The sequence below is a fragment of the Ovis canadensis genome, chromosome X (assembly GCF_042477335.2).
Source record: "Ovis canadensis isolate MfBH-ARS-UI-01 breed Bighorn chromosome X, ARS-UI_OviCan_v2, whole genome shotgun sequence".
NCBI lineage: Eukaryota > Metazoa > Chordata > Mammalia > Artiodactyla > Bovidae > Ovis > Ovis canadensis.
Window position 1 is genome coordinate 27,098,658 of NC_091727.1, and position 16,436 is coordinate 27,115,093.

The following is a 16,436-nucleotide window of genomic DNA, read 5'->3' on the forward strand; positions in this document are numbered from 1 at the left end:
CAGACAAAGATGCCACAAAAAAAGAAAACTACAGGCCAATATCACTGATGAACATAGATGTAAAAATCCTTAACAAAATTCTAGCAAATGGAATCCAACAACATATTAAAAAGATCATACATCATGACCAAGTGGGCTTTATCCCAGGGATGCAAGGATTCTCCAATATTTGCAAATAAATCAATATGATATACCACATTAAGAAATTGAAAGACAAAAACCATATGATTATCTCAATAGATGCAGAGAAAGCCTTTGACAAAATTCAACATCCATTTATGAAAAAAAAAAAAACCCTCCAGAAAGCAGGAATAGAAGGAACATACCTCAACATAAATAAAACCATATATGATAAACCCACAGCAAACATTAACCTCAATGGTGAAAAATTGAAAGCATTTCCCCTAAAGTCAGGAACAAGACAAGGGTGTCCACTCTCACCACTACTATTCAACATAGTTTTGGAAGTTTTAGCCACAGCAGTCAGAGAAGAAAAAGAAATAAAAGGAATCCAGATTGGAAAAGAAGAAGGAAAACTCTCACTGTTTGCAGATGGCATGATCCTATACATAGGAAACCATAAAGACTCCATCAGAAAGTTACTAGAGCTAATCAATGAATATAGTAAAGGTGCAGGATATAAAATTAACACAGAAATCCCTTGCATTCCTATACACTAACAATGAGAAAACAGTAAGAAAAATTAAGGAAACAATTTCATTCACCATTGCAATGAAAAGAATAAAATACTTAAGAATAAATCTACCTGAAGAAACAAAAGACCTATATATAGAAAACTATAAAACACTGATGAAAGAAATCAAAGAGGATACAAATCAATGTAAAAATATACCATGATTATGGATTGGAAGAATCAATATAGTGAAAATGAGTATACTACCCAAAGCAATCTATAGATTCAATGCAATCCTTATCAAGCTACCAACAGTATTTTTCACAGAACTAGGACAAATAATATCACAATCTGTACGGAAAAACAAAAAACCTCAAATAGCTAAGCAATCTTGAGAAAGAAGAATGAAACTGGAGGAATCAACCTGCCTGACTTCAGGCTATACTACAAAGCTATAGTCATCAAGACAGTATGGTAGTGGCACAAAGACACAAATATAGATCAATGGAACAAAATAGAAAGCCCAGAGATAAATCCATGCACCTATGGACACCTTATCTTCAACAAAGGAGGCAAGAATAAACAATGGAGAAAAGACAATCTTTTTAACAAGTGGTGCTGGGAAAACTGGTCAACCATTTGTAAAAGAATGAAACTAGAACACTTTCTAACACTATACACAAAAATAAACTCAAAATGGATTAAAGATCTAAATGTAAGACCAGAAACTATAAATCTCCAAGATGAAAACATAGGCAAAACACTCTCCAACATAAATCACAGCAGGATCCTCTATAACCCACCTCCTAGAGTAAAGGAAATAAAAGCAAAAATAAACAAGTGGGACCTAATTAAACTTAAAAGCTTTTGCACAATGAAGGAAACTATGAGCAAGGTGAAAAGACAGCCTTCAGAAGGGGAGAAAATAATAGCAAATGAAGCAACTGACAAAGAATTAATCTCAAAAATATATAAGCAGCTCCTGCAGTTCAATTCCAGAAAAATAAATGACCCAATCAAAAAATGGGCCAAAGAACTAAACAGACATTTCTCCAAAGAAGACATACAGATGGCTAACAAACACATGAAAAGATGCTCAACATCACTCATTATCAGAGATATGCAAATCAAAACCACAATGAGGTACCATCTCACACCAGTCACAATGGCTGCAATCCAAAAGTCTACAAACAATAAATGCTGGAGAGGGTGTGGAGAAAAGGGAACCCTCTTACACTGATGGTGGGAATGCAAACTAGTATAGCCACTATGGAGAACAGTGTGGAGATTCCTTAAAAGCTGGAAATAGAACTGCCTTATGACCCAGCAATCCCACTGCTGGGCATACACACCGAGGAAACCAGAATGGAAAGAGACACGTGTACCCCAATGTTCATTGCAGCACTGTTTATAATAGCTAGGACATGGAAGCAATCTAGATGTCTATCGGCAGATGAATGGATAAGAAAGCTGTGGTACATATACACAATGGAATATTACTCAGCTATTAAAAAACACATGTGAATCAGTTCTAATGAGGTGGATGAAACTGGAGCCTATTATACAGAGTGAAGTAAGCCAGAAAGAAAAACACCAATACAGTATATTAACATATGTATATAGAATTTAGAAAGATGGTAACAATGACCCTATATGATAGACAGCAAAGGAGACACAGATGTAAAGAACAGACTTTTGGACTCTGGGAGAAAGCGAGGGTGGAATGATCTGAGAGACTAGCATTGCAACATGTATATTATCATATGTGAAATAGATCACCAGTCCAGGTTTGATGCATCAGACAGGGCACTCAGGGCCGGTGCACTGGGACAACCCTGAGGGATGGGATGGGGAGGGAGGTGGGAGGGGGGTTCAGGATGGGGGACACATGTACATCCATGGTTGATTCATGGTATGGCAAAAACCAGTACCATATTATAAAGTAATTAGCCTCCAATTAAAATATATTAATTATTTTTTTAAAAAGTAAACTGAGAATAGAGTCCCAGTGACTGATGAAGAATGGCTGAATCTACATTCTAGAATGTACTATGTGTTGTCTACTAAATGGTTTTATACACACACATATAACACAGACCCTCAGGGTAAAATACCCAGGGAAATATATATATGCAACTTTTTTTCCTATAAAAGTAAATGAGTATTTACTCATTAAATGTTTATATTAATTACAAGTCTTTTCAGAAACTTTAATGGTATATATCAACCCCCAGTGCCTATATATCAGAAAACTTTTTCTGTAAAGGGTCAGAGAATAAATATTTTAAGCTCTGTAAGAAACACTGTTTCTGTTGTAGCTAGTCAACTCTGCTATTATACTGTGAAATGTGTCACAGACAATATAGAGATAAATGGATGTTTCGATAGAATTTTGTTAACACAAACTGGTGCAAGGATCAGTTTTGACCCACAGACCATATAGTTTGTGAATGCTTACCCCAGATTATATTTTCACATAAAATTCTTTCTCCCTGAGTACACATTTATTTCTTTTGGAACTCTGGTTCCAGCAGTACTGTGAAGTGCTGCAGTAGTATTTCTATTTTAACTTTCATTCCCTCTTCAACAAACAGTTGAGACCTTCCTCAAGCAATAACCAAGAGAAATGATTCCTTTTATTATTTTCCTTTTTTCCATCATCCCTTGCAACTTTGCATGGAAAAGGCTACCTTTTGTCATGATCTTTCTAGTAATTTAAGGGAGTTTCCAGTCTGTACAGTTAATAAAGAGTTGAACAGCTATGGTTGTCCTTAAAAGCCACTGTATACCTTTGCAAACGCTTGGATGATCCAACATGGTTTCATGAATCTATGTGTCTGGTTACTGGGACATGTTTGTTTCTGTCTCCTAACCCCTGGGTTATAGATGCTCCCATTTGCCCTAAGTGTTCGTCTGAGCAAGGGGTCATTAAAGTGGATTTTCATCCTACCTTTAGAGGATAAGTGGTGGTGGTGGTTTAGTCGCTAAGTCATGTCCAACTCTTGTGACCAGTCCCCGCCCACCCCCACCCCATGGACTGTAGCCCGTGAGGTTCCTCTCTATACAGGATTTTCCAAGCAAGAATACTGGAGTGGCTTGCCATTTCCTTCTCCAGGGGATCTTCCTGACCCAGGGATCAGACCCTTGTCTCCTGCATTGCAGGGAAATTCTTGACTGAGTGAGCTACCAGGGAAGCCCTTTACAGGACAGAAAAGCTCTCGTTATGTTGAAATCATTGACTCTACCTTTGTTGCCTCTTGCAAGTTAATTACAACAAAGCTCTTTGTGTGCTAAGTCACTTCAGTCGTATCCAACTCTTTGCAACCCCATGAACTATAGCCCACCAGGCTCCTCTGTCTATGGGGATTATCCAGGCAACAATGCTGGAGTGGGTTGCCATGCCCTCCTCCAGGGGATCTTCCCGACCTAGAGATTGAACCCGCATCTCTTATGTCTCCTGCATTGACAGGCAGGTTCTTTACCACTAGCACCATCAGGGAAGCCACAGCGGTTCTGGTGTAACAGAGAATCCCCTCTGTGTTTGTCCCACAAATGCTCTATAACAGTGTTCATTTCTACATCTTTGAGCCAGGAAAGTGTTTCAATATTTTCTTATGCAATGCATTTCATGAACACAACTCTATGGCACCAGACATTTGTTCTCAAAATTTGCTTGATCTATGCATACATTTATATCAGCTACATGGATTGCTTTTGAAGACTGCCTACTTTCTGTCACATAACATTCTCCTGGTTACTGAATTCCACTTTCAGTGGACTTCCAGAATGAAATCACATTGGAACAACACACAGTGAATCACTTATGGCATCTTATTAATTTTTTCCCCTTCAAACAGCAATTAAGAATTTCAAAGCTGGAATCTAAGGCTGAAGACTCTTGTAAAATATATTTGCAGAAATAATGGTTATTTAATCTTTATCTCAAGAATCTTACATTTCTAGTATTGGTTTATGTTGAGTATTGAACATAATGTACTGGAACATTAGTATAAGTATAAATTATAAAATAAAAGAACATGGGTGTGTGTGATGCACACTTAGAAAAGTGTTACTGATTAGAGTACATGATCAGTTAATTCCAAGGAACTCAAAAGTCACTTAACGTTCTGGTTAAACCATCAAATGCCTCCTGGGGCACTGGTCATGTCTCTAGAGGGAGAGAAACAGGATATTATATGTAGCAATATGGGATAGAGAGTGCTTAGTAGACACAAGTTTGGGAACCCATGTTGACATTTTGATATAAATCACTCTACTGCTAATCATCCAAGCCTATATAAAGAACATATATTCTGGCTTTACTCAGCAGCTGGTATGTCATATCATGCTAGTAGTTAAAGACTATGACCTTACAGGTTTCATCTTTCCAAACTTTGTCAAGATCCCTTAGATGTCATGTAATGTTATGCTGCATATAGTAGGCCCTTTGCAGTAAAGATCACATCATCCAAATTATTCAGATAAGCATCACCTGGCTTTAAAGTTGTGTGACACAGAAGTTCACCCTGAGCATTGCTGCATTAAAAATTACAGCTTCTAACTCAACTAGTTTGTAGCAAATCAAATTTATTACCTCAAATGGTCACTTGAATTGCTCTCTCATACTTCACTGTAATTGTGTAGAGGAAATTATAGGCTTTCACAGAATTTTCACATTAGAGAACAAAAGCACTTGTGACAAGTGAAAATAAGAAAATCAAAAACTTTGAAACAATCCCCTTCCCCACCCCCACAAAAGTATTCAAACTTCTTACTTAAGCCTCAAACACTGCAGATAAAGGAATTTATCTAAATGATTCAGGTAAAAATTAGACTCAACCAACACATTCTTGGGAGAAGGTGACAGCACCCCACTCCAGTACTCTTGCCTGGAAAATCCCATGGATGGAGGAGCTGGTAGGCTGCAGTCCATGGGGTCGCTAGGAGTCGGACATGACTGGGTGACTTCACTTTCACTTTTCACTTTCATGCATTGGAGAAGGAAATGGCAACCCACTGGAGTGTTCTTGCCTGGAGAATCCCAGGGACGGGGGAGCCTGGTGGGCTGCCGTCTATGGGGTCGCACAGAGTCTGACACGACTTAAGTGACTTAGCAGCAGCAGCAGCAGCAGCAGCACATTCTTTGTCCCTGTGTTAAATGAATGATTCCCCAATTCTCCTTCATGTTTCCAGTGTGGTATTTTCTGACAATACCACATGTGGCATCTCAAACAAATATATAGGACTGCAATGTGTAACATTAGTGATTAGCACAAAAAACTGAAAAATGCTACAAGTTTTAGTTAGATCAGAATTGTGAAGTAGTTTATAATATATATATCCACCAAATTCTACCTTTCTCTTCTAGGTTATTATAATGATGCTCACAAATCATCGACAAGCAGATTAAGGTCTATATTACAACTGCTCTATAGAAGATATATGTTCCTTTGTGTCCTGTATTTGTCTTTCACAAAATAACCACAAGATCCACTTATTGTACAACTAGTGTCTCTTATGGAGAAGGAAATGGCAACCCACTCCAGTGTTCTTGCCTGGAGAATCCCAGGGATGGGGGAGCCTGGTGGGCTGCCGTCTATGGGGGTCGCACAAAGTTGGACATGAATGAAGTGACTTAGCAGCAGTGTTTCTTAAGGCATAAATATAAAACATTTGTTCCTGTCACTACCCTTTAGACCAACTCTGTAGGACCAATTCTTCCCCCAGATAGGATGAAATCGCAAACAGTTTCCATAACCTTTACAATCACTGTTAAATAATGAAAAGGGATCTGGCCACATTTAGTCATAAGGTACAGTCTCAAGTTTACAATTAAAATGCCCATTGTATTGTAATGATCAATTCCATAGTCTCATTCAGTTCAGAGCTGGGTCTCTTACCTGGTCCAGTCCTCCATCATTCCTGGGGTATTATCTGGTTCTTCATCTTTGTCATCTCTACCTCTTCTCATATTTCGCTTCCTTTGCTTCATTCTCACTCCAAACAAGCAGCCTACAGGATCAAGAAAAGACTGACTTGAATGACAGGCCTATTTCCTTGATGATTTCCTCTGAATATGGCAGAGTCCTCATGCCAGTTATTATTCCATGGAGTGTTTCTTTTGTGTCTGTGAGGATTATTTAGAAGCACTCTAAATGGAGCCATCGAAGTTCATCACTCTTGACTCTGAAAATGTCTCTACTATCTCTGGGAGCTGAGGACACTTCACTTAGTTTCTATTCATAAGCTGGGGCTGTATTCTTCAACCAATCAGGCAGTAATTTTAGGAAAAATCCAAGGTAAGCCCAGAGAGGTTTCTTCACATGAAGTCCATTTTTATCACATTTTATGTTACTTTAAAATTTATTATTTTTCTTTTACTTCTGATGGGGAGGCAGTGTGACCTCTGTGGCCTCCCTATCTATTTGATAGATTTTTTTTTCAGATGCAAGTCTGTCACTTGTCTCTCTACTGCCTAAATTCTAGGAGGCACAGTTTTAGTTCTCCAAATGCTGTAGTTAACTTTCTGCCATATTTATCATAAGTCCTTGTTTTCAAAGAAATAAATCATTTTGGACCCCTCACTAAGAATATTTACGTTTCTCCATAGAAGTACTACTATCCAAAAAAAAAAGGTGGTGTTCATCTTTCCTAAATGTTATATTTCATGACATCTGAATGGTCCCACAAATAAAGCATTATGAGATTTTATTGGGTTTTTAGGTTGCATATAAGTGATGCAATATAATTTGTGTCTTTCGTAATTTGATTTCCACTCAGCTTTATGTTTTAAAATTTTAGAATTAATAGCATATTCATGATTCAGGGTTTGTATGATATTACATCACTGACTCACGTTACAAGAACGTTCATTCATTTCAACCTCTACTGAGTAGTCCATTTAAAAATAGGTAACTAATGTATCTATTTAACTTATATGCAGAGTACATCATGAGAAACGCTGGGCTGGAAGAAACACAAACTAGAATTAAGATTGCCGGGAGAAATATCAATAACCTCAGATATGCAGATGACACCACCCTTATGGCAGAAAGTGAAGAGGAACTAAAAAGCCTCTCAATGCCAGTAAAAGAGGAGAGTGAAAAAGTTGGCTTAAAGGTCAACATTCAGAAAACTAAGATCATGGCATCTGGTCCCATCACTTCATGGCAAATAGATGGGGAAACAGTGGAAACAGTGTCAGACTTTATCCTTCTGGGCTCCAAAATCACTGCAGATGGTGACTGCAGCCATGAAATTAAAAGACGCTTACTCCTTGGAAGAAAAGTTATGACCAACCTAGATAGCATATTAAAAAGCAGAGACATTACTTTGCCAACAAAGGTCCGTCTAGTCAAGGCTATGGTTTTTCCATTGGTCATATATGGATGCGAGAGTTGGACTGTGAAGAAAGCTGAGCACTGAAGAACTGATGCTTTTGAACTGTGGTGTTGGAGAAGACTCTTGAGAGTCCCTTGGACTGCAAGGAGATCCAACCAGTCCATTCTAAAGGAGATCAGCCCTGGGTGTTCTTTGGAAGGAATGATGCTAAAGCTGAAACTCCAGTACTTTGGCCACCTCATGTGAAGAGTTGACTCATTGGAAAAGACTCTGATGCTGGGAGGGATTGGGGGCAGGAGGAAAAGGGGATGACAGAGGATGAGATGGCTAGATGGCATCACGGACTCGATGGACGTGAGTCTGAGTGAACTCCGGGAGTTGGTGATGGACAGGGAGGCCTGGCGTGCTGCGATTCACAGGGTCACAAAGAGTCGGACGTGACTGAGTGACTGAACCGAACTGACTGAGCTGAACTAAATGTATCTATATTTTCTATGTATAGGTTATACATTGTTTCTAATTTTTCATGATTACCAGCAGTGCTATAATAAACAATCATGCAAATGTTTCCCATGTTATGTTTTCTAGTTTTTCTAAAGTATATTCCTAGGAGATGAATAATCTTAAGGTAGAAACATCCTTCCCTGTGGTAAAGCTTGTCAAATTGCTCTTTTAAGTGACTGGACCATTTTCCACTACTAATGGCAGCATGTGGAGAAGGAAATGGCAACCCACTCCAGTGTTCTTGCCTGGAGAATCCCAGGGATGGGGGAGCCTGGTTGGCTGCCGTCTATGGGGTCGCACAGAGTCAGACACGACTGAAGCAACTTAGCAGCAGCAGCAGCAGTAGCAGCAATGGCAGCATGTGAAGGCTTTTGTTTTCCCAGATTCTTATTGAAATATATCTAGCAGACTTCTGAAAATTTTGCAATCTGCTAAGTTTTTTTGTTGGTATTTTTCATCATTCCTAAACCATTAGTAAGTTTTTATGTGTGTGTGTTTAAAAATACGTTTGGAGTTTCTCTCCCTCTAGTTTACAAGTGTCTCACATATTCTGAATACTAATCCTTTGTCACTTTTACACATTGAAAGAAATGGTTCCTATTATTAGGTGTCTGAGCTGTGAGAGTCAATCCCCTCTGCCAGGTTTGAAAATGCCCTGAAATAAGAAAAATACCCACCCAGCCCTGACCCTGGCTAGGGCACAAACTGCACAGACTACTAGTGTTGCTTTGTAACTGTAGTTGTGAGGAGATCTGGGGTGATATATCGGCATGTTAGCAATATTCACTGACAAGCAAGACTGATGATTTGCACCTGGTCTTGGTGAGGGGCCTGGAAAGTGCCATAGGGGCAGGTTATGCATCAGGAAGATGCCTACGGGACCCCTGGGACATAAGAAATTCTGGTTGAGACTACTTTTTGGGTTCCTGAGTTCTGTGGTTTTATGTGCCCATGTAGGTGGTTTCCAATTTAAGAGAAAACTACGCTCTTGGTCTAAAAGAAAATGTGTGCCCTAGTAATGGCCTTTGCAAAGGGAGGCCAATAGCTTGGTTTCCTCACACCCTTACTCTTGAGCAAGCCTCTGGCTGTGACCTGTATATGGACTTTAATGCTGGTGCCTTGTCGGGGCCTTTCCATGCAAGGAACGGACACATTTTTAAGTCTTAACATGTTGGTGCTGTGAGTCTTCTTTAGCAACTGAACCCTGTCTAATGCCTAATGTCTAATCCTTAGTACAGACTGTCATTTAACACTGTTTACAACAGATTTTGAGTTTGTTTTGTTTTATTGGAAGACTCATACAGCATGTGGGATCTTAGTTTCCTGACCAGGGATTGAACATGCATCCTCTGCAGCAAAAATGCAGAATCTTAACCATGGGACCATCAGGAAAGTCCCAAGAATCATTCATTTCTGTAGTCATACAAATATAAAGTTTACCACTGAAATAAAAGCATTAAAGACTGTTTGGTTTGTATTTACAATATGAATATGGTGGTGGTTTAGTCACTAAGTCGTGTCTGACTCTTGTGATCTCATGGACTGTGCCCACCAGGCTCCTGTGTCCATGGGATTCTCCAGGCAAGAATATTGGAGTGGGTTGCCATTTCCTTCTCCAGGGGATCTTCCCTACCTAGGAATCAAACTCAGGTCTCCTGCATTGCAGGCAGATGATTTACCAACAGAACTATGAGGGAAGCCCAATATGAATATACCTATTTACTATATGAGACTGTTTCTTAGGGAATAAGTGAACATCTCGGGATATTCCAAAGAAAGTTCACGAAACATTAAACAGCACATCAAAGGGTCATATCTTTACTATATCGGTAACTGCTATAGCTTAATACTTCCAAGGAGGTAAAGGGTCTAATATCCAAGTTTCTTTAATAGTATTGCGCAACTTGCTTGGACTGAATACAGATGGCAAACAAATGTTCGTGGTGGGAAAATTCTCTCAACATAATATTCTGGTTCCAAATAAATATTTTCACATGATGTTTTGCTTTGTAGCATATAATTATGATGTTTGAGACTGCTCTACATGTGAGAAATAAAATGGAGAACAGAGCCAATTATCCAGAAGACTAAAAAATTAAAATTGCTTTTTTCAGGACATATCAGACAAAAATATGTGCTACATATGCACATAAAAAGAAAACAATTTGTATAAAATATGCAAACCCTTCAGCTATAAGAGACTACTTCCATATTTGAGAGAATATATATAAATAAAAATAAAACACATTTCCATATATGAAATACATTTATAAATTCTTATGTATCTAATGAGGTAATTACTTGCATTTGAAATGCTCTGATGATAGTAAGAGTAGCAAATTCAAAATTCCACATTAATTCAGTTATTGTTAACCAATCATTTGATAATCCATTATTTTGCATGTTTCTATATACTAGACAGTAGACCAGAGACTGAAGATTATGGAACAAATCAGATATAGCGGAGGACGCAATGGCGACCCACTCCAGTACTCTTGCCTGGAAAATCCCATGGATGGAGGAGCCTGGTAGGCTGCAGTCCATGGGGTTACTAAGTCAGGCACGACTGAGCGACTTCATTTTCACTTTTCACTTTCATGCATTGGAGAAGGAACTGGCAACCCACTCCAATGTTCTTGCCTGGAGAATCCCAGGAATGGGGGAGCCTGGTGGGCTGCCATCTATGGGGTCGCACAGAGTCAGACACGACTGACGCAACTTAGCAGCAGCAGCAGCAGGAGGAGGAAATAAAGACAGATAACTAGACTGATTCAGTGGAGGGAAAGCTTGCTTAACAGGGGAAATTGGGAAAAGCTTCATAAAATAAGTGGCAACTTAAGCTGAAACTGAACAGTTAATTCCATTATAACATGAGGAAAAGATCCGAATAGACAGTTTTCCAAAGAAGACATAACAAATGGCCAAAGGGTACATGAAAAGATGCTCAATATCACTAATCAGAGAAATGTAAATCAAAACCACATAATGACATATCACCTCACACCTGTCAGAATGGCAGTTATTCAAAAAGAAAAGAAAAAGAATTAACAAGTGTTGGAGAAAAATTGGAGAAAGGGGTACTCTTGTACACTGTTGGTAAGAATGTAAATTGATGCAGCACTACAGGAAACAGTATGAAGTTTCCTCAATAAAATAAAAATAGTACTATAATACAATCTAGCAATTCCACTTCTGGGTCTTTATCTGAAGAAAATGAAAACACTAACTCAAAAAGATATGCACCCCTATGTTCACTGCAGTATTATTTATAACAGCCAAGATATGGAAAAAAACTTAAGTGTCCATCAATGAATGAATGAAAAAACTGTGGTATAGATACACAGTGGAATATTACTTGGCCATAAAAAAGAATGAAATCTTACCATTTGCAACAACATGCATAGACCTTGAGGGCATTATGCTAAGTGAAATAAGTCAGACAGAGAAAGACAAATACCATATGATCTCTCTTATATACAGCACCTAAAAATTAAACAAACAAAAAACCCAACCTCGTAGACAGAACAGAGCCTCTGGTTGCTAGAGGTGAGGGTTGGGAGTAAAGAGGTAGCAGGTGTGGTCAGATAAATGAGTGAACTTATTTTTTTTCTTTTAGTTTAAATAAATTGAATAATTTTTTTTAAAAAAAACTAACCAGGAGAAGAAACATAACGTTTTATTAAGGACAATTCCCTGAAGGGGAAAATAACAGGGATAATGACACAAATAATCTTAGGGCACCCTGGGGCTTCTGAAATAAACTGGCTCTGGTCCACTGATGTAACTGGTGGAGAAATGGTTTCATCATACACAATTTTACAAAATGTATTCTGCTGTTAAAATTCCAAATGCATTTGAAATTTTCTTAAAAAACAATTAAGATGATTTGGAAACACAGTTTGGGCAAAGAATTTCTAGAGGAGAATACAATATGAGTCAAATTATGAGTGTGGAGAAGGCATAAGCCAAGGACTCAGAACAAAGATATTTCAATTTGGGTGGATTACAGCATAGAAGGACAAGTTCAATGTAAACTTGACTAGAAAAGTGTTATGGAATGAGATCAACGTGGACCTTATATGTGAGCCTTTGGAATCCAACTGTGTAATAACACAGGAGGAGAAATGGAAAGTCTTTAAGTGGCAGAGTGATATGTACACTTTCTTGGATTTAAGAGAAATCCAGAAGCCTTTATCTTGGAACGTCTGACACCAAGCTATGCCTGTGCTGTTCAGTACAGTAGCTTCTAGCCTTATGTGCACAGATTTAATTCCTCAATTGTATAAGCCACAGTTCAAGTGTTCAATAGCTCCCCTAATGGCTACCCTATGACAACAAAGATATTGCAGAAAGTTCTATTGGCTATCATTGGGGAGAGCTATAGCTCTTACCAATCTTGTTTATGGGTACAGCAACGGATACTGAAGAGAAGAGAAGAAACTGATGAGACACTTCAGATGATATTTTGAAACTTAATAGTAAACTAAGTGGAAAGGGAAAGAAAGAGAGGGGACTTAGAAATTGGCCACTGGAAAGTCTAGAATAAATGTCTAATATTTGGTTATTATCTATATATAGCTGGTAAATAAAACAAGTAGATGAAGATATTCAAGGGAAAGACTTTGGGAATATAGAGAGATTGCTTTTAAAACCACATTAATGTGTTAGGAAAGCGAGAGGAATTAAAAATGAGGTAAGAAAAGACACACTAGACCAAACAATGGAGAAATATGAGAAACATAGTAAATATGATCAAATAAAAGAAAGAAAAGTATTTCAACAATAGAATGATAGCTCTGTTCAACATCAAATTTTATTCTGATAAATATTATTCTTGCCATAACATTTAAATGGATCAGGACAACATTATTTAAAATATGGCATTATTTAACATATAGTTCATAGCTTAATCTGCTTTAATACATACTTAATAACATAAAATAAAGTTCTTCTAATTTAATGTCATATTTATAAGTTAGTTAATGGATGGAGACCTGATTTACCTTCCATAACATCATCTAATAATATTGATGCATGAACAATTGTTAACAAATTAATGACAGCCAAGTGCTTCGAGTTGCTCTATCTTGCCTCTCTTACTGTCCATCTGAATATTTTTTGTACAGGCTTTTAGCCTACTGATGTAATAGCTGAAAGAAATAAATTTACACTCACCATTCATCTGCAGTTTGTGTAACTGCAAAGAAGTCATCAAAATTCTTTTTTCTATTTCTTCAGAAAGGATGACCAAAGATACTGCTTAGCATTAGAAAGGAGCCTCTGCACTTCCAAAGTTCTCTGAAATTACATAATATATATTCTAAATGTGCTGATTATCAAATTGTTTAGTCTACTGTACAATAGCATTGACTCGCCTGAAAATTCCATTAAGAAATATCTCTAGAGTGCATTTGACCTTGGTACATTAGATTGAAAACATGCTGACAGACTTGCATGAGCTAGGAATAAGCACTTTAAAACGATGGGAAGGATTACAGTTTCTCTTGGTTAGTGTGTCATTTTTATGTTTACATTTTAAAATCTTTTAGAAGAAAATTAAAGAAATTAGATTAAAATTATAACAAAACACATTTATTAAACTTTATCTTGAAATATTATTTGTCTGGTGTTATACAAGAGCAATTTTTGAAGAACTGGTTATATTATAAAATGTGATTCCAATTTTATTGGAAGCTAAATCTAAGTATCTATTATTTAATGTTTTAAATGCTTCTTTTAGTTAAAAAAATAACATGAACATTTGGCTTAAGTTATGAAAAGCTAAGACATTTCAAAAGTGTTATTTTGCATTAATCAAATTACATAATTTAAACATCTTTCAGATTAAGAAAAAAATTTTTTAAATACATACTGTAAAATATTGGACAGAAACATATACATATTATAGTGGTTATCTTCAACATATTTTTCCTCAGATGTCCTACCTGTTCCAAAGAGTCTATAAAAATCATGTAGCACTCCTAAAGTGAGAAAAACAATCTATTTTTTGTAAATATAATAAACATCTTTCCTTATCTATACACTTATCAACCAGAAGGTGGATTTTGTTTGAGCTGTTAAAGAAACTACTCAAGGAGAACAAACTTTCAGTTACTTGTAAGACGTGTAATTCCTGGGGATTGAATGCCCAACATGGTGACTATAGTTAATCATACTGTATCATATACTCAAAATTTGCAAAGAAAGTATTAATAGATCCTCAGTGTTCTCACCACAGATGCAAAAAAAAAAAAAAGGTAACAACAAAAAAAGTGATATCTATGGAGTTTTTGAGTAGAAATTACTCTGAGATCTCCGTTTTAAGTTGAGTGACAAGAGGTATCATTTAACATGTCTGAGTTATTGTTTGAGTTAAACCAATAACTTTTTAAAAACAATCCAATTTTAAGAGCCATACTTTTGATTGATAATGATGTTACCATTGAATATTTGTGACAAACAGGCACTATATTAACACCTTTAAAAACAGTACCACCTTTAGTATCTAAAACAATCCTATAAAGTCATTATCATTATCTCCATTTTACGGATATGAACAGTGAGCTAAGGTAACAGTAGATCAAGTAGCTCCAGCATTTCAACTCAGGTCTGATTCAAATCCTTAGCTCTTAACTGTTCTAGAGGCAGATCCTGGAAATACTGTGGTTCCAAACCACTACGGTAAATCAAGTGTTGCAATCAAGTTACATGAATGTTTTGGTTTCCCAACACATATAAAAGTTATGCTTACACTATACTGTATTGTACTAAATGAGCAGTAGCAATATGTCTTTAAAAATGTACACACCTTAAGAAATGCTTTGTTGCTAAAAAGTGTGGGCCATCATCTGAATCTTCACCAAGTCACAGTAACATCAAATCACTGATCACAGATCACTGTAACAAACATAATACTAATGAAAAAAATGAATTACTAAAATGTGATACAGAGACACAAAGGGAGCAAATGCTGTTAGAAAAATGGTACCAAAAGACACTCCATCCAGAGCTGCCTCAAATCTTAAACTTTTTTTTAAAAGGCAGTGTCTGTGAAGCAAAACAAAGCAAAGCACAATTAAATGAGGTAGGCCTGTATTCTAGTTCCTTTACAGAAAGCAAAGCAAAACTGTAGACGCTAGACAGTACAGAAAAGGAAAAGGAGGAAAATCTTTCTAACTCAAGCCCCACAACTCAGAGAAAACCTTTTGGTGACTTTCCTTGCTGCTTTACATTTTATTTCAAAATGATATATTGTGTTATAGGGCTTCCCAGGTAGCACTAGTGGTAAAGATGCTGCCTGTCAATGCAGGAGATGCGGTTTTGATCCCTGGGTTGGAAAGATCCCCCGGAGTAGGAAATGGCAACCCACCCCAGTATTCTTGCCTGAAAAATGCCATGGACAGAAGAGCCTGGCAGCGTAGAGTCCATCAGGTTGCAAAGGGTCGGACACGACTGAGCACACAGTCATATCGTGTTACAGATCAGGGGTCACAAAGTACAGTTACGTTTGGCCTACTTTGTAAGCATTCCTTTGTATCATTCAACATTCCCTTGTTGCTTTCAAACAGTTATGAGAAACTTGTTTGATTTTTATTTCATCTTGCCTAATGAAATGGGATTTCTTTGGAAGGAATGATGTTAAAGCTGAAACTCCAGTACTTTGGCCACCTTATGCGAAGAGTTGACTCATTGGAAAAGACTTTGATGCTGGGGTGGATTGGGGGCAGGAGGAGAAGGGGACAACAGAGGATGAGATGGCTGGATGGCATCACTGACTCGATGAACGTGAATCTGAGTGAACTCCAGGAGTTGGTGATGGACAGGGAGGCCTGGCGTGCTGCGATTCACGGGGTCGCAAAGAGTCGGACACGACTGAGTGACTGAACTGAACTGAGCTGAATGATGAAAAAGTACAAATGGTTTTGAATTCTACTAGTGTTCATGTTAACCATTACTA